We start from the raw sequence: 25,675 nt of genomic DNA on the forward strand, positions 1-25,675 counted from the left end.
GTGCGTGACAACTATTAATCCAGCCTACTGAAGTTTAGTGTGGGCATCAACAGCAAGGGCAGGTTTAATGCAGCTTTTAATACCGATCAATACACCTGAAGAGCTATTCACAGACTTATTGCTGCAAGTTTAGGCAGTGTGCCTTTATGTTATTCCAGAACTTAAACTAACAGGTTCCTGTTTTAATAGCTGGGTGAAACTCTGACTTCCCTTAATTTTGCTTAATAACTTGACCATTTTCTACTACACCCAGAAAATCTAGGGCCTAGATAATGGGTCCATCCTGCTCCCACTGAAATAAACAAGAGTCTCCCCATTGTCACCAACATGTTTCTAAAATATGTAATGTTTTTCATATAATCTGTTTCTAAATTAAACAATTGTGTAATGATATATAAATTGAAACTATTTTTTTAACCTAAGTTTGCTCAGAGTCTGATATTTTGTAAATTTATTGCAGTTTTAAATAGTCCTCCTCGCTTTAGGATTGAGTAATAAGAGCAAGTGTGAAATCATTATGATGTTTATATTCATTTACAATTACAACTCTTTTAATTCTTTATTATGTGTTGCGGAAATGCAGTGGACTAATATCTGGCCCCAAAGTTGGGGGAGACAATAAGGTGGCTTCCCAGATACCCTCAGACTCCACGCGCACACACAGGCTCTCTCTCAGGCCAGGTCTACATTACAAACTTTTGCCAGAAAAACTATATTAATCGGGGTGTGATGAGGTGTGATCCCTGACCAACACAACTATGCTGGCAAAAGCCTCACGTGTAGAGGCAGGGGGTATAGCTTATTTTGCTCAGAAAGGCTAGAATAAGCTATACTGGCATTACCAATGTTTATGATTTTATTACAAGTCTCACAATATTTGGTGTTTTTCTTAAAGCTTGAACTCCTAGAGTGATGTGATTACATGAGAATCTCAGCTTATGTGTTTTAAAAAGTAAGTTTCTAGTCCTCATGGTTGCAGAGAAAAGCCTGAAAACATGATTCCTACAGGCTCAAATACCAGAAAGCAAATAAAAAGAATCCCAAAGGTATTATTTTAAAAATCTTATTTGTAAGCCAATTTCATGATTTTCAGGGCCTGCCTGATGATGTTTGAATGCTTGGGGCGGGTAGTACTGCACAATCTAACATGATTCTGAAATGCTAAAGCAAAATACTCTAAGGGCTTCAGAGCACTGGAGTGTTTGAATGGAGTTGCAGAAGTGGGCCCCAGCAAAAGCAGCTGCTGCTACTGAATGAGTGGAAAGCGGGAAGGGAGGAAGTGTGAAGGGGAAACAGGGTGCATGTGGGGTGGGGTACACAAGGGAACTTAGAGAGTTAGAGAAGGAGGACAGGGAGGGTCTAAGGACCAGGTCTATGTTTGGAAGGCTTTGCCATTAAAATCTGAGAAAGCCAAAAGGGTGGAGCAGGAATTAGGAGCTTCTTCAGTGGAGTCACACTGATGTAAAACAATTGTAACATTGTGGAGGATCATTCCTCAGTATCTGGCTGAATGCTGAACAGTAGTATTCAGACCATCTTTATTACCAACAGTTGCCACTAAACCCTGATATGGAGAATAAAACCCTTCTATGACTATCTCCTTAAAATAATAAGAGCCTGATGCGCAGCCTACTAAAGTCAATGGAAAGGGGTCTATTGACTTCATTAGGATTTGGATCAGGCCCTAACTGTTCTATTTAGAAAAATATCACCTCATAGAAGCTGCTCATTATTCAAAAGACATAGTTACCATTAACAGTGACAACAGCTGCATAATCACAGAGACTGAACCCTGCTCAGGGGCAAATTCCAGGCGTATATGGCTGTTGGTATGATAGGAATGACACTGAGGCAAATTCTGCCCCTGCTGACTGAATGTCACTAAGAATGAGACATTTTCAAATGGGCCAAAGATACTGGTGAGCTATTGGCTTTTGAAAGGACCTGACCCCATTGAATGAAAGGTGCTGGGAGAGAGAGGAACAGAAGGAACTCTCCAACATGAGCAGAAGCTCAATATCACTCTCTAACAATTCTGCTACTGAAAGGTTTCAGAGTAGCAGCCGTGTTAGTCTGTATCCGCAAAAAGAAGAACAGGAGGACTTGTGGCACCTTAGAGACTAACAAATTTATTAGAGCATAAGCTTTCGTGGACTACAGCCCACTTCTTCGGATGCATATAGAATGGAACATATATTGAGGAGATATATATACACACATACAGAGAGCATAAATAGGTGGGAGTTGTCTTACCACCTCTGAGAGGCCAATTAATTAAGAGAAAAAAAACTTTTGAAGTGATAATCAAGCTAGCCGAGTACAGACAGACAGTTAGATAACAAGTGTGAGAGATTCAATGTTTGTAATGGCTCAACCATTCCCAGTCCTTATTTAAACCGGAGTTGATTGTGTTGCCAAAATAAATATCCCATAGAAGACAGAAAAGTATCCTTTTAGTAACAGCAACTAGAAAAAGCATATTGTGTCAATTATTAACTGTTTTAGATCCAGCCTGGGAGCTTAAATTTATAACTTTGCTAGACACTGAAAATCATGGTCTTAATAAAGACACTGGATTTATGGCTTACTGCAACAATCTGTAACCCACTATCCCCCTTTTTTTGTCCTAGGACTTCAGAGATGTTAATGGAGCACTTAACTTTGAATGGTCCCTTAGAATATGTGTTAACTACTTATGCTAAACAAACTGTTCTTCCTTGTATTTAGCTCTGACACTCTCCCAGACCTGCAAAAAGAGCTCTGTGTAGCTCAAAAGCTTGTCTCTCTCACCAACAGAAGTTGGTCCAATAAAAGATATTACCTCACTCACCTTGTTTCTCTTAGATCAGTACTTACTTATGAAGTGAAAGATAATAGTATCAATTATATTTTTAGGGATGGGCACACAATAAGCCTTTTTGTAGCAGCTGGAAAAGGAGGTTATGATTCAGAGATTAGTGACAAGTGTACAACCCAGCAATGACATTCAAATCTGTATTTAAATAGCACATTTATTACAAGTCTGTTTCTTATAATCAAATAAGGAAGGTGAAAATGACAACATCTTTTATATTACCACTGGTCTTTATGGGGCAGAACTTTGAAACTCCCCTTCCTGTTTTCTTGGCAAGTGCTCACATATCATCTGGCCAGGTGACAATGGCTGCTCCACAGAGCAAATGATTCCCTGCTTGGAGCTGAGCTACTGGAGCTGATCAGTGTTTGGGGAGAGGAGGCTATGCAGGGACCCAGGATTCCCCATGATCACCGCCCAGCCCCCTTCCCACAAGACCTATAATCAAAATGGAGCTGCACTGTGGGATAGTGCCCTCAGCGATGGAAGTGCTGCAAATGTAAACACTCTCTGACACCTGTGGAAGTAAGTGAGTACACAAACCAGCGCTTTTCTTTCACCGGTTCCCTATCACCAGTGAAACTGACAGCGCAAAAACTCTGCAAGTGTAGACATAGACACAGTCTCAAGGACTTTAGGCTAGGGGAGGACTGAGTACAGTGGAGCTCTGTTCCACTCTGTCCCTCCTTTTTTTACCCTTGCACATGGATCTGGTGGCCATCAAATACACTATTTATTTGGAGAATTATCCCTGGCAAAACTGTTGGCACATTATTTTCAAATTATGTCCCATATTGTAAGGGGACAATGGGTTGGAAAGTAACCATCCTCTGTCATGCCACAATCGTGAACCAGCCAGACACACCCTCTCGTTACATACACATAGAGACCTAATAGGCATATTTGTAGGACCCTACCAAATTCATGGTTCATTTTGGTCAATTTCACAGACATAGGGTTTTAAAAACCATAAATTTTATGATTTCAGCTACTGAAATCTGAAATGTCTCAGTGTTGTAACTGTAGGGGTCCTGGCCCAAAAAGGAGTTGTGGGGGGGAGGGCGCAAGATTACCGGGGGGGGGGGGGTTGCGGTACTGCTTCCCTTACTTCTGTGCTGCTGCTGGCGGCAGTGCTGCGTTCAGTGCTGGGCAGCTGGAGAGCGGTGGCTGCTGGCCTGGATCCCAGCTCTGAAGGCAGAGATGGCACCAGCAGCTGCGCAAAAGTAAGGATGGTATGGTATGGTATAGTATTGACACCCTTACTTCGGCACTGCTGCTGGCAGGGTGCTGCCTTCAGGGCTGGGCAACCGGCCAACAGCCACCACTCTCCGGCCACCCAGCTCTGAAGGCAGTGTGGAAGTAAGGGTGGCAACACCACGACCCCCCTAAAATAATGTTGCGACCCCCCTGCAACTCCCTTTTGGGTGAGGAGGCCAAATTTGAGAAACACTGGTCTCCCCTGTGAAATCTATATAGTATAAGGTAAGAGCACAAAAAGGATCAGATTTCACGGGGGGAGACCAGATTTCACAGTCTGAGACACGTTTTTCATGGCCGTGAATTTGGTAGGGCCCTACATATTTGGTATCAAGAGGCAGGGGAAGTACTCCTTCCCTTTGCACTGGACCTGACTTTAGCAGATGAGAGCATATGGTCCTACCATAAATAGTCATCTCAAACAATAAACAAATGAAAGGACGGCAGAGTAATTGTACTATTAATTGTACTATTAAAGTCACTCTAGATGAGTGTGCAAAAAATGTATCTTTAGTGACATGTTGCAACAAAGGCTTTTGTATGCCTTGAGGAGGTTTTCCACCAACAACCTGTAGTTGTCTGCCTTGTTGTTTCCGAGAAAATTTATTGCCACTAACTGGAAGGCTTTCCATGCCATCTTTTCCTTGCCACACAGTGCATGGTCAAATGCATCATCTCGAAGAAGTTCACGAATCTGAGGACCAACAAAGACACCTTCCTTTATCTTAGCTTCACTTAACCTTGGAAATTTTCCACAGAGGTACTTGAAAGCTGCTTGTGTTTTGTCAATGGCCTTGACAAAGATCTTCATCAGACCCACCCTGATGTGTAAGGGTGGTAACAAAATCTTCCTTGATTCAACAAGTGGTGGATGCTGAACACTTTTCCTCCCAGGCTCCAATGACTGTCGGAGTGGCCAATCTTTCTTGATGCAGTGGGAATCTCTTGCACGACTATCCCATTCCCAGAGAAAACAGCAGTATTTTGTGTATCCAGTCTGCAGACCAAGCAAGAGAGCAACAACCTTCAAATCGCCACAAAGCTGCCACTGATGTTGGTCATAGTTTATGCACCTCAAAAGTTGTTTCATGTTGTCATAGGTTTCCTTCATATGGACTGCATGACCAACTGGAATTGATGGCAAAACATTGCCATTATGCAGTAAAACAGCTTTAAGACTCGTCTTAGATGAATCAATGAACAGTCTCCACTCATCTGGATTGTGAACGATGTTGAGGGCTGCCATCACACCATCCATGTTGTTGCAGACTACAAGATCACCTTCCATCAAGAAGAACGGGACAAGATCCTTTTGACGGTCATGGGACATGGAAACCCTAACATCACCTGCCTGCTGTAGTCTGGAGCCCAACAGCTCTGCCTTACTCTTGGGTAGTTCCAAATCCCTGACAAGGTCATTCAGTTCACCTTGTGTTATGAGGTGTGGTTCAGAAGAGGAGGATGGGAGAAAATGTGGGTCCTGTGACATTGATGGTTCAGGACCAGAAGTTTCATCCTCTTCCTCGTCTGACTCAAGTGAGAATGATTCTGGTGCATCAGGAACCGGCAGTCCTTCTCCGTGGGGTACTGGGCGTATAGCTGATGGAATGTTTGGATAATGCACAGTCCACTTTTTCTTCTTTGACACACCTTTCCCAACTGGAGGCACCATGCAGAAGTAACAATTGCTGGTATGATCATTTGGCTCTCTCCAAATCATTGGCACTGCAAAAGGCATAGATTTCCTTTTCCTGTTCAACCACTGGCGAAGATTTGTTGCACAAGTGTTGCAGCATATGTGTGGGGCCCACCTCTTGTCCTGATCTCCAATTTTGCAGCAAAAATAAAGGTGAGAGGCTTTCTTAACCATAGTGGTTATACTGTGCTTTTGTGATGCAAAAGTCACTTCACCACAGACATAGCAGAAGTTATCTGCACTGTTCACACAAGTACGAGGCATCTCTGCTCACTTTGGCTAAACAGAAATGTGTCCCTTTGCAAAATCAAACACTGACAAATAAGAGAGCACGACACTGTATGATTTCTATAGCTGATATAGGGCAATTTGTTCAGCAGAGTGATGTAAGCTTCATTATGATTGCATCATCCATGACTTCTAGGAATAACATGATGCAATTCATATCATGTATGACGCAATACCAGCTTCAGATTGCATCATTCATTGTTTTGCCTAAAAAGCAAGTAATGTCCAAACCCAGTCATAGATTTATTCATAGATCCAGTCAAAGATGTATTTTAGTCATTTCTGGTTTAAATTGAGATCCCTTCCCTTTATAACTCACTTATCCTCCACCATTCCCAAGTCAAGGGTCGTATATACTGACCCAATAGCATATCTTGAAAACTAGAGCCAATCAACAATTTTAATCATCATTTTCGTTCTCAGTGACCCAGAATTAGTAAAGTTTGACTACATTTATTTCAGAAGCATTTTGGCTGTAGAGCAGTGTAGGCAAAGAATACCTGAATCTGATTCACCTACTTGATGGCACCTTATCACATGCTATCTTTACATAAATGCACATAAATTATTTAATAAACAAATAGCACACAAACAGACAAAAGCTACTGTGGTGGTAAAGAAAGATAAAATGTATTTCAAAGCAATCTTGAACGGTTTCGTTTTTAATTCTGCATTCTTTGTTACCTTCCATTTGGGGTTCAATGCTTGCACACCTAAAACTCCCAATGTCTGCAATAGTATTTTTGAGTGCAAAAGGAAAGCAGAAAAAGGCATATGGTCTGTGAGAAAAACAATGAATTAGGTAGCTGAAACCCAATGGAAAAATCATATCTTAAAGTAATGCTTAAATCTCAGAAACTGGTCTTTAAGTAGAATTTCCTGAGTTTAAAACATTCTTGTGAAATAGTGACCAAAAATATTCTCACTATATGAAATCATCCTCCCTTTTTTAACTTTAATACTGTTCATCTTTCAAATGTTTCAAGCTACTAATCATGGACAAAAAACTCAGTCCTCCTCCCACTGCCTTCTCACAAGGTTTATATTTATAGCAAACTTTTTGTTACTGTGCACTAAAACTATTTCACAGTGAAATGGCTTAGTGAAAAAATAAAAACAGCAAGAATATTTACAAAGGAAAGCACAGCCTGCTGCCATCTACAAAATTTATATTCAGTTCACTGCCTTTTATTTAGATTTTTGTAAATGAAATACAAGAAATGCTGCTGAGTATTTTTAATGTAGAAAATTCAGGTGGGGGGTTAATATTATAAACTGTACAAGTTTTAGTCTAGTGGAAACCTGGCATTGGTCTGACATAGTACATGCTAATGAAAGGGATGCAGACATAGCCGGAGAATGGGAATGATCCCTTGTTCAGGAACCTGATCTGAGCAGTTTGAGTCATATGTGAAGCAGTATCCCTAGAAAAGTGGATCCAGTGAAGAAGATACAACATGTATTGAGTACAATAGATATACACCACTGTACAAAGAAGTCAATGTGGCCCAGTTCACTCACTCCCTTGAAAAAACAATTGAAATGGACTGTGTAGTTACCAGGATGACAGAATTGGCAGAAGGCAGCACAAGTCCTACATGAGCCATGCTGCCACTGGAAGAAGCCGTATGGCTGTGCAGTAGCAGCAGTGGAGAGAACTGCTGGGATATCTGTTAGCAGCTTGGCAGTTCGCATTCTCCATAGGCCAGAAATCTCCATCCCTGACCCGTAAATTCCATACAGCCCCCTCCTTCCAAAAAAACCGATGGTTGGTGTCATGGAAGCAGGAAAAAAAGGCAGTGGGAAGGCCAAGGGAAATATGCAATTTCTGCTTATATTTCCATTAGAAATTCAGATCTGGTCTACCATGGAAAACTCTATTGTGCCAAAGAACTAATGAAATGCCATTACAATTAACTGAAAGTTGATCCTCTGAAAGGAGAAGGGATTTTCAGTCAGATATTTTACAACTCTTTGTTCTTTTGTTTGCCTTGGGAGAAGGGATGTCTTTGTTAGAGATATAACACCTCTAGCGCCTTCTCTCTAAGGAATTAGATCTCATGATGAGCATCTCTGAGACCTCCAAGAAGTCTTCCGCAAAACTAAGGATGACCAGACTTGACATTCCTGATGCCTCTAAACAAAAATGCAATCAGGAAATAAACTTTGAGACCTTATTACACAGCGTAAGGAAAGGACACAAACACACTTTAAAAAAATCCTTTGCAGGTAACCATTAATAAAGCTTTAGCCACAATACAACACAGATAAATATTGCACTGTGTTAACACAAACCAAAATAGGTTCATCTGCATAATTTAGCTTTGAAGCATAAATATAACCTACCCTCCCCCCCACAAAAGTCTAAGAGAATAGTTGGGCTTTACACTATGCCCAGAAAGTCAACAGACTCCGGATCTATCAGAATAGGGAGGAAGCAATTTCCAGAGACTCGCCAGAAGAATTCCCGGCTAGCAGCCCCCATACATTCAAGTCTAGGGACTGTAACCACAAGCAGACCGGCTGAACTCAAATGTCATCATGGTGCATAGAGAAAGAGGCAGTATCTCAGGTAACTATAATCTAAATCACATAAGGTTTTAAAGATCAACACTTGGTGTGGCACCTGGAAGTGAACAGAAAGCCTGTGCAATCTTTGGAATAGTAAAGCCCAGAGGGCCTGGGTCTCAAACCTCATTCCACAGGGCTGTTTGGAGCCAGTATGTTCCAACCCACCACTCAGTGACCTGTTGATAGAACTCAAAGCTCAGCTTTGGTAGAAGACTCCAGTCCTGGGACCTAACTGGCAAAACTCCAACAGCCCTGATTGATCCCCTGCTTCTATTTAAACCAAGCAAAGGAGCAGGAAGTTGTCTGTGCAACTGAGTTTTTCCCAACTTAGGACTGCCTCCCCTGTGCTACCTGCTGCCTGACTCTGACCTCCTAGTATCTTGACCTGGCCTGCCTATTGGCCCTGACTCTCAGTTTGCTCTCTGGCCTGTCTTGGACTCCGATCTCCTAGTAACCTGACTCTGACTCCTGATACCGGACTCTGTCTGCCCTGTGGCCCATCTCGGATTCCAGTCTTCTGGTATCCAGACCCAGCCTGCCTCCTGGCAAAATAACAGTTCAGCTAGCCTCACCAGACAATTAAATATTACCTCTGGAATGGGAACGCACCCGAATATAGGCTGTCTGAAGACTGTTTCTCTACTAAAAAGAACAAGGAGTTCTTGTGGCACAAGTACTCCTCGTTCTTTTTGCTGATACAGACTAACACGGCTACCCCTCTGAAACCTGTTTCTCTACTGTACCTCACCTCTGGGTAAAACAAAACTACAGCTGCAAATCCTTTGACCTTTATGAGTTCCCAAAGCTGTACCCTAAACACTTAAATAGCCATATAAATATTACTTAGAATAATATTAATATAAAGTGGGTAAAAATGTATGGCTTGCAGGTTAGAAGTACAGATGATGAAAAATAATTTTGTTCTAGACCGGAGGTGGACAAACTACGGCCCACAGGACCGTCCTGCCCAGCCCTTGAGCTCCCGGCCGGGGAGGCTAGCCCCTCCTCCACTGTCCTCCCTCCCCCTCAGCCATGCCACTGCGCGAGCAGGGCTCTGGGCGGTGGCGTTGTGCACTCATGTCGACCAGCGTGGCAGCGTGTCTGGCTCCGGCCGGGCAGCGTGGCTGCCAGACATGCTGCTCTGACCAGCATGGTAAGGGGGCTGGGGCCGGAGGGTTGGATAAGAGGCAGGGGGTTCCAGGGGGCAGTCAGGGGACAGGGAGTAGGGGGCGATTAGATGGGGTGGAGGTTCTTGGGGGGCGATCAGGGGATGGGGAACATGGGGGGGTGTTGGATAAGAATGGAGTCTCAGGGGGCGGGAGTGTGGATGGGGTCAAGAAATGGGGGGGAGGTTGGATAGGCGTGGGGTCCCGGAGGGCCTGTCAGGGGGAAGGGATGTGGATAGGGGTCGGGGCAGTCGGGACTGAGAGCAGAGGGTTGGATAGGGGATGGGGTCCCAGGGAGTGGTTAGGGAACAAGGAGCGGGGGCGGGGTTGGATGGGTCAGGGGTTCTGAGGGGGGCAGTCAGGGGGTGGGAAGTGTGAGGGGTCGGATGGGGACGGGGGCCAGGCTGTTCGGGGAGGCACAGCCTTCCCTACCCGGCCCTCCATACAGTTTTGCAACCCCCATGTGGCCCTCGGGCCAAAAAGTTTGTCCACCCCTGTTCTAGACTAACAGAAATTGCTCAGTACTGTGTATTCAGAAATATAGCCACAGCAAGATTAATAAAATCAATATCCTTTAATGCATACAAGGGTGCAAAACCATATAAATCCTAACAAACCATCATGAAAATATACTAGATTAGTTTTTCCTAGTTACTTTATCTGAATAACAGATCACTGTAGAGTAGCATATTACTGTCCAGTAGTAAAACATTTTTATGCTTCTGTTTTTCTGAATTTATGATCTATTACTAATCTAATACTATCTAATACTCTGTGGAGAACAATGTGCCTTCATCCGATGGTCTATAATGTTTTACTCTGGGCCTGATCTTGTGCCATTCAAATAAAATGGCCAAGCTACAATTAAAATAATAAGAGAATCACTTCAATGGCCACAAGATCACGCCCTTTGTGCATTCCATTAATAGATTCCAGAGACTGCAGAAGGTGGTAAAACAACAAGATTGACTAATAAAATCACTTTGCATATAGCCTTTTATTTAGATATAAAAAAAGCAGGCTATAAAGGTAAGAGATACATCCTCCTAGAAAGGAATTTCAAAAACTGGATTCTGCATTTCAGCTTGTGCTGTTCTTTCAAAATCTGTTTGAGAAAACCCATTCCAAGAAGGGACTGTCTCCTACTGTGTTTGTACAGAACCTAGCACAATGGGGCCCTAATCTTGGTTTAATCCTCTATGGACGGCTGTAATAAAAATAAATACAGTAATACCAAGAAAAGGTTAACTTCAACAGAAATACTTCAGGCTCCATTTTAGCTCTGTGTACCAGAGAACAAACAACAACATGGACAGATGTGCTCTCAGAGCTATAGTAATTCTGCTTAATTACTCCTGTGGGAATTCTGCACCACTGCGCAATGCAGAATTTGTACAGAACTAATGTTCTGCGCAGAATTTCATTTTCCCCTGCAGAATTGGTTCTGCAGAACTGCTGGCCACCAGTAGGGGGCGATGGACCCAGCAGGGCCCAACTCTCCAGCTCACTTCTGGGAGGAGGATGGAAGGTTCCTGGCTCTGGGGGGATGGGGGGTTCTGGTGTCTGGGATGGGGGAGTGCTCCATGGCTGGGCTGTGGGGGTAGAGGTAGGGTGACCAGATGTCCCGATTTTATAGGGACAGTCCCGATATTTGGGGCTTTTTTTTATATGGGCTCCTATTACCCCCCACCCCGTCCCGATTTTTCACACTTGCTATCTGGTCACCCTAGGTAGAGGGTGCAGGTGTCTGAGCTGGGGAGGTGCCCTGTGGCTGGGCTCTGGGGGATTGGAGGTGCAGGTGTCTGGGCTAGGGGGATGCCCCACCTCTGGGGAGAGGGGATGCAGGTGTCCAGGAAGGGGGATAACCCACAGTTGGACTCTGGAGGGTAGGGAGTGTCTATGTCTAGGATGAGGGTGTCCCACATCTGGGCTCTGGGAGGTAGAGGGTGTGACTCTCTGGGCTGGGGGAGGGGAGCGTCTGAGCTCTCAGTGGGAGAGGGTGTGGATATCTGAAACCAGAGGGGCAGAGTTTTTGCCCAAGACTTGCCCAGCTGGCACGTGTGACATACCCAGACTGAAGCGCCCAACAAAAGCATAACAGAAATACAGGAACTGTTTCTCTACATGAAGCTTCTACTATTTTCTATTTTTAAATACTCATCATAAAAATATGAATTTATGTAGAAAAATAAACTAGAAATATCTCACTATTAGTGAGGAGAGGGAGAATAGAGAATAGTTGGTGAAGTAAATTGGCTCTCCCACATGGAGAAATTTGTTTTTATTCTAATCAGATCATATGAATGATGTGAAGGTGTGGTTGGTGGTGTCCTCCTGAAAAGCGCCACATAACTCTGCATGATTGGCAGCATCCATTAATGAGAGCTTCAGAGTTAGAACGGCAAAGATGTAGTGTGTCGGGAACAGGAACCACTGTCAGTGCCAGTCAAGTCATTATGCCTGGATCTAGACAATGCAATTACTCCTTCACTTCAAGAGCATTACATAAATCCTTCTGTGACGGCTTGGATCACAGAAACCCCCTTGGGGCTGCCAACTGATGTGCCAAGACTACTTCTGCCCCTGCTTTCCCTGCCAGCTTGGGACTCCAGCACCCTGTCTTGTTGAGCCAGACACACCAGTCTGCTCCAGCACAGACCCAGGTCTCAACCACGTCCTCTAACGGCTGCACATTTAAACTGAAAGCAGCTTACATAACTGTTCCTGTCTTTAACACTCAGATGCCCAACTCCCAATGGGGTCCAAACCCCAAATAAATCCATGTTTACCTTGTATAAAGCTTATACAGGGTAAACTCATAAATTGTTCGCCCTCTATAATGCTGATAGAGAGATATGCACAGCTGTTTCTCACCCCACCCCCAAGTATTAATACATACTTCTGGGTTAATTAATAAGTAAAAAGTGATTTTATTATATCCAGAAAGTAGGATTTAATTGGTTCCAAGTAGTAACATACAGAACAAAGTGAATTACCAAGCAAAATAAAATAAAACACGCAAGTCTATGTCTAATTCAGTAAGAAAATTGAATACAGATAAAATCTCACCCTCAGAGATGTTTCAATAAGTTTCTTTCACAGACTGGACGCCTTCCTAGTCTGGCCACAATCCTTTCCCCTGGTACAGCCTTTGTTCCAGCTCAGGTGGTAGCTAGGGGATTTTTCATGACTGCCGCCCCTTTTGTTCTGTTCCACTCACTTATATCTTTTGCATAAGGCGGGAATCCTTTGTCCCTCTGGGTCCCCACCCTCCTTCTAAATGGAAAAGCAGCAGGTTTAGGATGGATTTCAGTACCAGGTGACATGGTCACATTTTCTGTGAGACTCAAAGCCTTCATTCCTCCTAGCCTGACTCACAGGAAGGCCTGCCTGCAAACAGAGCCATCCACTGTCAATTGTCCTGGCTGATGGGAGCCATCAAGATTCCAAACCACCATTAATGGCCCACACTTTGCATAATTACAATAGGCCCTCAGAATTATATTTCATATTTCTAGTTTCCGATACAAGAGTGGTACATTTATACAAATAGGATGACCACACTCAATAGATTATAAGTTTTGTAATGATACCTTACAAGAGACCTTTTGCATGAAGCATATTTTAGTTACATTATATTCACATTCATCAGCATATTTTCATAAAATCACATAGAGTCCAACGTCACACCTTCCGCAATTAGTTTGTAAAAGTGTGTAGTAGAGTCCATGGAGGGCCAGGTGGCCTCGTGGGTAGCATACCCACTTTCCAGCTTCACGTCCCAGCAGGAAGGGCTTTCAGTCCAGTTCCTAACCCTTGTAAGGGCTTAGCTTCACCTCAGGATTTTCAATGTCCTTCCTTCTCTTTGCAGAGTAGGAGTGCTGTGGAAGTTAGGCTTATGCCTCTCCTGAATCCAGGGCAGCTAGTAGGGGAGCCTGGGCCCTCCCACTCCAACGTCCTCTGACTCAGGGGCCTAACAGTGTCCAGCACTTTGGAGTGCCCTAGCAGTTACCTACCTGGGTCACTTCCTACCATCATCTCTTCCCACTGCTTCAAACCCAATATAAGATAACAAAAGAAAAGACAACTTCAGTCAGGGTGATCAGATCAGAGATATTAAATATCGGGACGCGGGGGAGTCGAGGGGAGGGCGGCTGCAGCTCCTTCCCGCCGGGAAGGAGCTGCAGCCACAAGTGGGAGGGAGAGGCGCAGGGCTCCCCGGCAGCAGCGGGGATTTGGCCCGCGCCGCCCATCTGGCCCCTGCCCGCTCCGCGCTTCCCCCGCCCGGACCCACCGCGCTGCCCCGCGGGCTGCAGGGCTGGAGCAGCCTCCGCGCTGCGCTCCCGGCCCCCAGCCCCCGTGTGCAGCGGCCCGGGGGCCGGGCAGGAGCCCTCTGGCGCGGCAGGGGGCTCAGAGCTGAGCCCCCCCCGCGTCTCCCACCCTCCCTGGCCAGCCCAGGTGCCGGAGCTGACTCACCAGCTCCAGGATTCAGACGCCGCCACCACCCCCCTCCCTCCCGGCTTGCGCCGCCATGCAGCTGCAAGCCTGGGAGGGAGGAGGAATGCCCCGTGGTTGGGGAAGAGGCGGGGCCAGGGCCGGGATGTGGGGAGGGAGCCAATGGGGGAAGAAAGGGGTGGAGCCGGGGCGGGGGGGGGGGAGGGGGTGAGAGTCCCTCCGGGAGGGCAAAATTTCTTATTTGTCCAGTGTCCCGACCAAACATTGGTTGGGAGGCGGGACAAAGAAGCAAATATCGGGACAGTCCCGATAAAATCGGGACGTCTGGTCACCCTAACTTCAGTCCCAATCAGGCTCAGCAGGCAGTCTTCTTCTGCACAAGGAGGCTTCTTCAGCTCCTTAGTTCAGTAGCCCTCAGGGTAGGTCTGTCTTCCTCTCCCTTCTAAGCTGAGTTGCTCCCTTTTAAGCTTCTTCTCCAGCTGGAGCATGCGCTGCCGGTCTGGAGGAGCAGGGCTACCCTTCAGGCCCAGTGTGAGCTTTGTACACTCCATTACAAAGTGATTCACTCACTCTATAGTTTTTTTTTTTTCAAAGCAAGAATATTTCTCAAACTCCTAACTATAGCATTGAAATGTAACTAAAAACATACTTTAAATAAAGACAAATATTTAGTTGTGGCTTTGCCACAAGTCCTGCATATAGCAGGATTTTTGATCGTTGATTTATACCAGTGTATTTCAAAAACACTGTTAGTTGAGATTGGTGAAAGTCTTGTTAGTTAGTCAGTTTTCTTCACTAATTAACCGTAATTTATATTGTCTCTCTTTGACTACAGAATAAAGTTTATTTTTGTCAGGTGAAGTTAGCAGCTGTCCTAACTTGCTGAAGCGCACTTCTATGGAAGGTGAAAAGGTGTCTGTGGACTTGTGAAATCTCAAAGTCCAATAAAAACACTACTTATTAAACATTCATGTATTTAGAGGAAAGGTGCTAGTTTCTTAATCTTAACTGAAGCCACTGCAAAACTTCCAGTTCAACTACACTCTGTGGAGGACCAGAGGGTGGGAAGCAAATGTGACTTTAAACTCTCCGAATCTAGGGACCAGCCCAGACCTCGGCATAAAGAAGGAGCCATTCCAGAAATGGGAGATCAGAGCCATGCCCACTTTTCCAGAACAAAGCCTCTATGTTTGGTGCCATTGGGGAATGGCATAAAGGCATTAATGTAACTTGGTGCCATCTGGGGAGTCCCCTGAACAGAAGCAATTCTCGGGGGAAGATAAGATGGCTTTCCTACTTTCCTGAGTGGAGAATAAGGCCCTTTGAATTTAAAAGGGGCATAAACAGAAAGGTTGAAACATTAATTCCATTAAAGAGATGAAAAATGCAATCTTCTATTATCCAGGTGCTACATATAAATGCTATAATTTAAGTTTGAAAACAGTCCTAAAGCACAGTATATTTCCACACCACATAAATCCAATGATATACAGTTTCAAACTCCCTCAATCTTTCTCCCTCTTCTTGACCTTTATGTTTTCCTGTTAGGGCCTGATCTTACTTCCACTGACTCAATGAGAACAGTCTCCTACACAAAAAGCAATCCTCTCTTTCTTAGTACAATACATAATCTGCTTATGTTATATTATGACTAGAATGCTGCCAGCTGCTTCTCTGAAATTCTGCCATCAGCATACTGCAATTCATAACATCAAATATTACAATCTTTAAATAAATATTTTTTTATCAAATGTAATAGAGAAGACAAATGCTGAAGATGTGCTTGTTTAACTTCTCTGTAATGCTCAAGATATTTTCTCTGACTACATGCTTTTGGCTGTCAAGTGTACACTTCAAACAGCTAAACATTTTCAAGTTCTGCTACTGAAATATGTAAACTTTTAATCAAAGACCGGTTATTAAGAAAAGAAATGTCCGCTACCAGTTGAAACTGAAACTCAATATGAGATATTTGCTGAATGAGCATTAGCTTAAGTTACATGTAGAGGGTGTCAAAAGGTCGTTCTCACTGAATCAAGTCAGAGAGCTCTGTATGAAGTCAAAGCAGTGCAGCAGAGCAGAAGAATTTAAGGCTGTTGTCTTCCATACTGACAGTGGAAATCTGTGCAAAGTAAGGAATTAGTAAATATCCTGCTTCTTTCTTATAATAATAAATAGGATCATGGTTATCACTATTAGTGAAGTCAAAGATACAAAACAAAATCATCTTAGAACCTTAGGGAACATTCAACGCTGGTATTCTAGCCATTGTAGGTAGCTAGGAGGAAAGAAGAGATTAAAAACAAGGCAACGCAAAATGTGCTTCCATGGAGAATTTAGGGTAAGAAACTGGCCTCTGATTTCTGGGATCCCTCAGAACTAATATTAGAATGTTGTTTAATTGGCATGACCTAGTCAGGATAAAGTTACAAATATTCTTGAGGCATTGTTTCTTTTGTCATCTTCATAAAAAGGAAACAAATTCCAGGAAAACTGAGGGAAACAAAAAATAGTGAAGCTCTCAATAAAGCTGCCAGAACTGTATTATCAATATCCTAATAAAAGGGTTTTTCACTATTGAATGCAAGTTACTCGGTGGTATGTTTTTATTATGTATGACAGTTGTGTTTTCTTCTTCTGGTTCTGTAAAGATATCTGTCCTGGACATTAATAATACTGTAGACGCTAATCATTTAGGCCTTGATCCTGCAAGCTGCTCAGCATTCCAGCCCCAAGCCAATAAAGCATTTAAACATGTGAGTAGCTCTATTAATGGGGGCTACTCACATGCTTAAAGTTAGGCATTTGCTTAAATATTTTTCTGTAACGTGCCTCCAGTTCCATTTTCAGGGAAACTGTTCCTATTCTGGAGAGTGTTTATTAGTGACTATTATTTACTTGTATTGCAGTAGTGCCAGGAGCCTTAGTCATGGCCCTGGACCCCACTGTGCTAGGCATTGTACAAACACACAAAAAAAGATGGTCCTTGCCTGAATGTTCTTATGTCCTACTGGAACTTCAATGGGCCTCAAGCATGTGCTTAAAAGTAAGCAGATATTGAGGTGCTTTCCTGAACAGAGATACCAAAAGTATCAATTTTCCCAACCAAGTGCACTTAACACACATTTGTTTGTCTGACAGTGATGCCTTCTTCCTTGACTATGGTTATGGGAAACGGATTTTGTTTAAATGGGAAAACAACCAAGTAGATTCCCGCTTCCCCCAGTCTCCTATGCCGCCTTTCTGAGTACAGGCACGTGGACAGACATAATTTAATGACAAGTGATTAAAGAAAAATGTTGTGGGAGCTCCTTCTTAAAATATTCCTGACACATCATTATCAGAGGGAAGCATCCTGGTCTACTTCAGCTATTTCCCTCCTAAATTCTCTTGAGATGCCATGATCTCAGAAAGCAGTGGAAAATTTCAGAATATAAAAGCCTTTCTTGTGGAAGCACACTTTCTCACACCACAAGGGAAATTTCCAGTTGTAGAATTCCTCAGAAGCTTTTGCATGAATTACAATACCTTACGTCCAGATGGAAAATATTGCACTTGCTGAAGCCAAATTTATGCAAGGCTATTTTCCACAAACCATTTTTCTTCTACTGATGAAGGGGCACAAACAATTGGCAGTAAATATTTCAGGCAACTCTAGTCAGCTGGAGGGGGAAAAGGGTGAGGTCTTCTCCAAAACAAATTTCTCCAAACTAATGACCAATCGTGTGTGTGCTAATCCTGAAGTTGTTTCTCAATGCAGACTATCTTAAACATACAGAGCAACTTTGTAAAAAAAAAAGTACAAATTTTGCATGTCCTGTAATTTTTGGATTGACAATGATTGTGAGACTAGGGTATCCAGCATTTTCTTCTGAAAGCTGTCACTATTTTTAATGGACGGCAAGGTATATGCCCAAAGATATGGAGCCAATTTCCACCACCAGTTACATCAGTACAATGTCAGGGTTTCAAAATGACTGTATATATGTAATAAAGGTAAAATTGCTCCAGTAAACGAAAACTGACCACCTCTCAAAGATTAACATTTCTCCATGTTTTTGGTAGGAATTGCTGCGATATTTTGAGAGAACAACAGTGAATTTTCAAGCCTTATTTAACATACTGCAATAATATTTGGTAGACAAAGTCAGACAGTTGGTTAGAGCACCTTAATTACCATGGATGCTTTAAAAAGATAATATAATAATGTGACTAAAAAACCTCACTGAGAAGCCTTGTGAGGATGTGATATTTTCTCAGGAAGAAGGGAAAGTGAAAATCAAAAACGTAAGTGCAGCTAAAAACACTTGGCAGCTGGGAGGGAGGGAGCTGCAGTTTACAGCAGCCTGTTGTAAAATGGCCATCGTAGGGCTGCAGCTGCTTTTCTCCCACAGATTATGCAGAAAAGCATACCAGAAAACTCCTATCAGTGGGTAGAGAATTCAGTGAGGAGAGAAAGTTGCTTCTAAGGAAGGGACTGAATCTACTCCTTTAGGACAACAGGGATGATGGAAGGTATCCTGAGGTTTTTAGGGTTGGAGCTTGATGGGTTAACGATTTGCTTCTTCTGATATTATGTTTCTATAATAAATATCTAGAAGCTCTTAGGATATCAGCTGCTTCCTGTGCTTAAGATTTATTGCCACCCTCACCTCCTATCCCTGGAGTCCTACTCTCTAAATTCATGATCCTGGGGTGATGAATTGTGAAAACATCTAGTCTTGATCTTCCTTTCTGCTGTATAACCATGTTTCCATGAGATAAATAACTACCACATTAGATCATTTGTTGAAAATATATGCTGTTATTTCATACAGATACCAGCACAATGAAACCAAGTGTTCTTTGACAACTATTAAAGTACTAAGCCCATTGGTGATGCAAGGGATTTTTGTATAGAATCAAATTCTAAAATCTGTGTTTGAGGTACCACCAGTTTGGGGGCAGACCCTCTGGAGGAAGATGAAACAAAGAAGTGTTGCTATTTGTGACATCATCCACCTCCAAACCCATGCTATTCCCCACTGTAATATTATGCCATCTCTGTCGCTATTATCCTCCATTCTCTCAAACACAACTCCCTTGAAGGAGGAGCATGGATCTAACTATGCATGGAAAATCAGCAAGCTCATGGCTCTCATAAGAGACTAAATATTATAGGAGGCTTGCGGAATAATTTGGAGGCACTGGGTTTCAATGTAAATACCCTAGCCTTCTGCATAGGCCCTGACATCTTTATGATTTCCCCACGGTACTCAAAACAGCCATAGATTAAATGGGCCATATATCTCATCTTCTCAGTGGGATAGGGGACAAACCAATCCACCCAATGAGATGTTCTGAAGAAAATCTTCAGGTTTTGGAATTTTTTAACCTGTGTTGGAATTTTCCACTTTAATATTGCTTTCATGTGGGATTTGACCTTTTATCCTTGCTACTCCTTGCATGTTTCTTAAATGAAACCAACAAAACTGCCAAGTAAACTTGTAATAATATTATAAATAAAAAAGACAATCCCCAAATATGCAGGTTTATTTCAAGGGGCAATATAAAAATAAACCCAGTTGGGGGAGGGGAATTATTTATAATTGATTTTTTTATAACAAGTAGCAACAAGACATTTTAAAAATCTATGTCTGAAATAGTGCTCACTAATGTTTTATTTATTATGAATAAAGACCTTTAAAGGACTTGTACATCTCACCTGTACTCTTTAGCATATGTGTCTTTGAAATTCATTTGTACAAAACACAGTTCTTTACATACTTTGCCTCAGAAAAACTTTGCATAGATGTGGAGGATCCCTCCTTCCATAAACAAAACTGAATTAACAATAGCTGTTTGTTATGAAATATACCTATAGCAGCTCTGAAAACAGATTAGACATTTAGGCACATACTATAGTAACTTATTGCAAAGAAATATCAAAGACAAACATACTTCTCAAGCTCAAACATTAACTATGAACGTTCACTTCAAAATCCAAGGCTGCCAGAATGTCTATGAGAAATCAGCAAATATTTCAATAGCTAGGATGGGAGCAGTTGAAACAGGCAGTTGGGAAACACTGATATTTATCTATTCATATAACCACAAGCGTTTTAACTATATCCATCTATATGGGTATGATAGTCTCCCTCTCTCCAATTATTTGATTGTTGCTCATCTAGGCTAGATTGCAAGCACTGTAGGGCAGGGACCACGTTTACCTCTGTTTGTATAGTACCTTGCATAACAGGACTATGATTCTGATCAGAGCTTCTAAGCATTACAACTACAATAAAAATAATTAATAATAGGGCAAATACTCCAGTCCTTTTCAGAATCCTCAATTTAAAAGCTCTGTACATTCATTAAAATGCTCTTAAGAAATAACCAGTAAATTAGACTTGCATTCAATAAGTGCATGAAAACTGTTACCTAACACAATGTACAATTCTCTTTAAAATTAACTTCTGCCATGCCTATCAACTCAAATCATCCACTGTCATATAAATGATTCCCTCATGTTTTACTCTAAAATACCACAATACAATAACATTAACTAATGTAAAATCCAAGCTGCCAATAAGTTGCCTCTCACTCACTTCTGCTGATAACTATGCCACCAAGTTCTGTACCCACATTCTGTCCTGCCCACATTCCTCCATGTCTGTCACTAGTTCTGTCTCTTGTCTAATGTTATAATGGAAGTTCCTCAGTGCCAGGACCTTGCATTTATATATCAGTGGTTTACATTATAAAGGAAATAATTATATATATATATTATATCTGCTCACTGTGATATCACATCTAGGAATAAAAAAAGTATTGCTTATTATGATAAGGTTGATACCGCAATAAGATAAATACTTCATTTCTAATGTAAACCATTGGACTATGAGACTAAAACTCAATTTCTAATTATAAAACAAAAAATAACTTCTGCATATTTCTCATGTTTTACTCCTTTTTCTAGAAAGCTGTTGTATTTCATTATATCGTATCAGTTGAATGTACTTTACTATGGTAAAGGTCCTAGATGCGCAGATAGGCATTTGTTTCTTTTTCAAACAATAGATCTCAGTGCATAAGTATCAAGTAATGTTCAGCCTATTTTTCCATAGTTCAATGAGCCTCTATCTACAACATGCACTGAAAACAATGTGGGGATTTCTCAGTTATGCACCTAACTGTGTGTAATTCCAAAAGCAAAGTGAGCCATTCAACTGATACGATATAATGAAATTACTGGATATGTCTACTCAACTACAGTAACTTATATAGAAGAGGGTTTAAGTCAGTTCACCAAATCAGTAGTCACTACGTTGCATGAATTTTTATGCTTCGTCTGTTCTACTGGCTTCCTATTATTGTTACATACATTCTGTACATAACATTTTTTGAGAGATTTTTTTTCAGAAGCAGATATTAACTGATCAGCGAGCACATTATTCATATTTAGAATTATAATCCTAACCAACAAAACAGAGGGCACATGCAGGAAATTATTGTGACCTCTCTAAAGTGAAGACATCTCATTTAGTGCATATCTGTTATTAACTCTGTTAACTGTGTAGTTCTGGAGCACTATTCTGGGGAAAAGAGGAACTAAGCACTTGTGTGATCATAGAATTTCTACAAGGGGATGCCCTCTCTGTCACAGTTCTCAAAGAATGTCATTTAATGTCATTTCTGAAAATACAGAACTACTGATGAAAAAATTAACTATGCCAAAACAGAAAATCCATCAAAGCCTAAAGATGAGCTATACTGTATCTTTACCCTTTTAGGGATTTTTCTATATTATTAATGTCTGCAGTACTCCAAATACAACTGTAACAGAGCTCTGGTAAAATATTTCCCTGCTCCTATTACATACACTTCTATAAATACATACCTGAGTGGTATTAGCCTTTTTTGTGCAGCATGGTACTTCGAGTTCATATCTCCATATTCACTACAGAGAAGACCCTTCTCTTCTCTGCTCTGCTGCCCTCTTAAATGCATTCTCCCATTTTGAACTCCTGCTTCATGTTTATTCTTCTCAAGAGTATTAATTTAACATTTATCTAAATTGGATCTCTTGCCCATTTTGGCAATTCCTTTTAATTTAAGGCTATAGCCTCCTCTCAGGAAGATAAGCCTACAAATCTTCCAAAAGACAGTGAAGTCACTGTGTAACAGCAGGGCTGGGGAAGTGAATCCATGTCTTTCCTGGCCTGCCAGGTGATCAGAATTCAAACCACAGTTAGCCTACAATCTGGAAATAATGTTTAACATATGTTTCTGATACAGATATTGTATTTTGGTTGACACACATATATATTATGTACTCTTTAGTTACCAGTCCCCATTCTCAACAAAACCTTCCCTTCACTGCAGGGTTAACTTGAGTTCTAACTCAAGTGTTGCCCCTAAATCTAGTCCCATCCACTCACAAATGTGGTGGTACTCAAACATGGTGGTACATTTAACTCGAGTTGACTGGTCTGTTAAGGGGTGATGGCTACAGGAGTTAGCACAACTCCTCAGCTGCTAACACAATGACTGTGAATTCTGTGTCACTCAAGTGAAGTGGCCACTTTCATTTGAACTAGGTTAACTCAACAGGAGTTAACTTGAGTGTAGATAAGTTAATGCCACAGTGAAGACATAGCCTGCGTACACCTAGCACAAGTTACCTGTGATTAAATAAAAGAGTCAGCAAGTACAGTTAGATATACATAGTGTGATGTCATTATAAAGAAGACCTACACATCTTTTATCCCAGATTAGGCAAATATGATACAAATATACAGTACTGTATACCAGGTACAGTCACTGGCATTAAACATTTAGATCCAGTCGCTGAAAACCTTGCACACACTAATTATTGTGCATAATTAAAACACAAAGAGTAAATTTCAGCAATAAGATCAAACATATTGTGCATCTCATAAACCAAGTAACACTGTTCATATAAACTAATACCCATCACAACAGGAAGCAAACCTTTGCCCCAACTCATATCAGCAAGGCTCTGTGCCAAAGAAAATGGCCTCTTCTAATTAATTTTTCAATTATGTATGGGTCCTCACACACATGCAAACACACATGCTCCATATAGTGCTACTTTTTGTTAACTTAAAGAAATATTAATTTGGCAGTAAACATGCTCCCCAAAGATATCAACTGTTACAAATACATCACAAAGTGAGAGTCACACCATTTCTGCAGTTTGTTAGAACTATTTGAATTCTTCTGGAATTCAGAGTCTATCCAAGACTCTCACCAGATATTTTTCAGCCCATGGCTGAAAACAATATCCCTATATATCAGGTCTCTTTAAAATGACAGGGTCATTCTCACTGCTTTAGAAGATACAGTGTTCTCTTTGAATTTGCCTCAGGATATTTTCTCCCTGAACATTTGATACTTTCAGATGGTTACAATGCTCCCAAATACAAACTTACTGTAGTTTATTAAACAATCTATGTGTCTCCCTCTAAGAATAGTAGTATGCATTATGTGGCATATCACTGACTGGAAATGTGTGATTTCAGTTTGCAATATGCTGACAAAGATTTTATATTCCATGAGTTGAACATGACTTGGTGAATGTAAAAGTGCAAGGAAAGCCACATATTTCTTTGTGTTCACTGGCATGCGTGGCACATTCCCCCCAGAAACTGTCATATTACCAATAATATTTGTGATAACATGGGGTTCCCTCAGACACAGTGGCTGAAAATAGTTACAGGCGACTGTCCCTATTTGGCTCCTCACTAGGGTGTGAATATTTCACTCATGATGCACAGTCATTTTCATCTACAGTTCTGCATCTCTGCAAGCTGAGAGGCAAATAACTGGGTATTTCTGAGTGCCAGTGACAGGGACACAAGTATATTTTACTGCCTGAGATAAATGAGAACTGGAATTGTATTTTCTCAGGCAACCAAAATGATTTTGGGGAGGAGGGGAAGGGAAGAAAGAGGGGAAAGCTGTGGAGAATTGTGAGTGTCCACAATCAATTTAATATTCTTCACGGTTCATGGGTCACTATCAAATTAAAAATCACACTTCTGTCTGATTTTTTTTTAACCTACTACTGTTGCAAGTAACTTTTAAGATACTACACCTGGAAAATGTATATATAAGATATAGAATATATGTATTTACATTATGCATTTGACAGCACTTTGAGCATAGTCATTTTCACTACTTCCCTGTACAGTCAATTAGTTAGAAAGTTTTCCCTCCACACAGCAACCAGAGAGAGAAAAACATTTTGCAGAAGCAAAAAGGAAGGTTAAAGGCAAGTACCTGAGATTACTTTTTGCACTTTGTTAAATTAATTAGGTTTGAAGACGATAATGTTTACTTACTGACTTTAATATGGCACATCTATAGGTGGGAGGGTGACTACGTATGTAGCCATGTGATTAAGTGCCTAGTTTCCCTGCCTCTGTGATCAGCAATTACTCTGCTTTAACGGTAGTGCATTAACATTCCATTCTCACCAATTTTGGAAAAGCAGGATTTGCATCAATTAGGCAGTGGACTAGAATCTTTTCTTTCCAACACCATTGCCCTATTTGGAGATCAGCTTGGGCCATGGCACATGTGTTCTGCGGACTGCAAAAATCTCTTATTTTCAGCATATGAAGAAGTTACATTTCTGCATCAGAATCAAGATAAGTAAACTTATCTATTGCTTCATTAGCATTGACCCTGTGGAAGTTACTAAAGGTTATGGATCTTAGTGGTACATGTATATCTGACTGATAACCATTTTGTGTTTTCTCCCAAATTGCTACTAAATTGTATTGCTCTTAGTACTGATCTCGGTGGGAACTCAGCTAGATCATTAATTATTTCTCTCTTCTTTTGTCTTGCTAACCAATTTTCCATATATCGGCACCATTATTTCAAATTCCCTGTAGATTTATATTACTGACAATAGAAAAGTCTTATTAAAATCTATATAACTATGTCTGATGCATCCCCGTTGCCCATTAACCCTGAAACTTCATCAAAGAAAGCTATCACCTTTGTTTGACATGAGTTTTACAATATTCTTTATGATCCCAGGCTAATTCTTATTCATCAAACTGTTTTCTTCCAAATGATTACATTTTGATTGCTTTATTATTTATGTATTACTTATAGTACTTAGTAATGGCATGACACCAATTATTTATATCATGTTCTTACTGCAATACTTCCCATCATCTCATTTTGTACTGAGACTTGCATTAAAATACCCTGAAGTAAGAGACCATATCTATACCTAGACTGAAGTCAAAGGTATGAAAACCAACTTATACAGCGATCTCCTATGCATCAGAAGTGAGAAGAATGGGGTGTTTTCTGAGTTATACACAACAAATAAAATGCATTTTAATGACTTGGAAATATTTTTCCAAA

The 25,675-nt window shown here is 41.5% G+C and overlaps 1 protein-coding gene across 43 annotated transcripts in view; it reads right to left on the reverse strand.

Moving 5' to 3' along the window:
* DST (dystonin) overlaps window positions 1–25,675 on the reverse strand; it is a 439,617-nt gene that overhangs the window by 331,251 nt on the left and 82,691 nt on the right. The window lies entirely within an intron of this gene.

This window comes from Chrysemys picta, chromosome 3, assembly GCF_011386835.1.
Source record: "Chrysemys picta bellii isolate R12L10 chromosome 3, ASM1138683v2, whole genome shotgun sequence".
NCBI lineage: Eukaryota > Metazoa > Chordata > Testudines > Emydidae > Chrysemys > Chrysemys picta.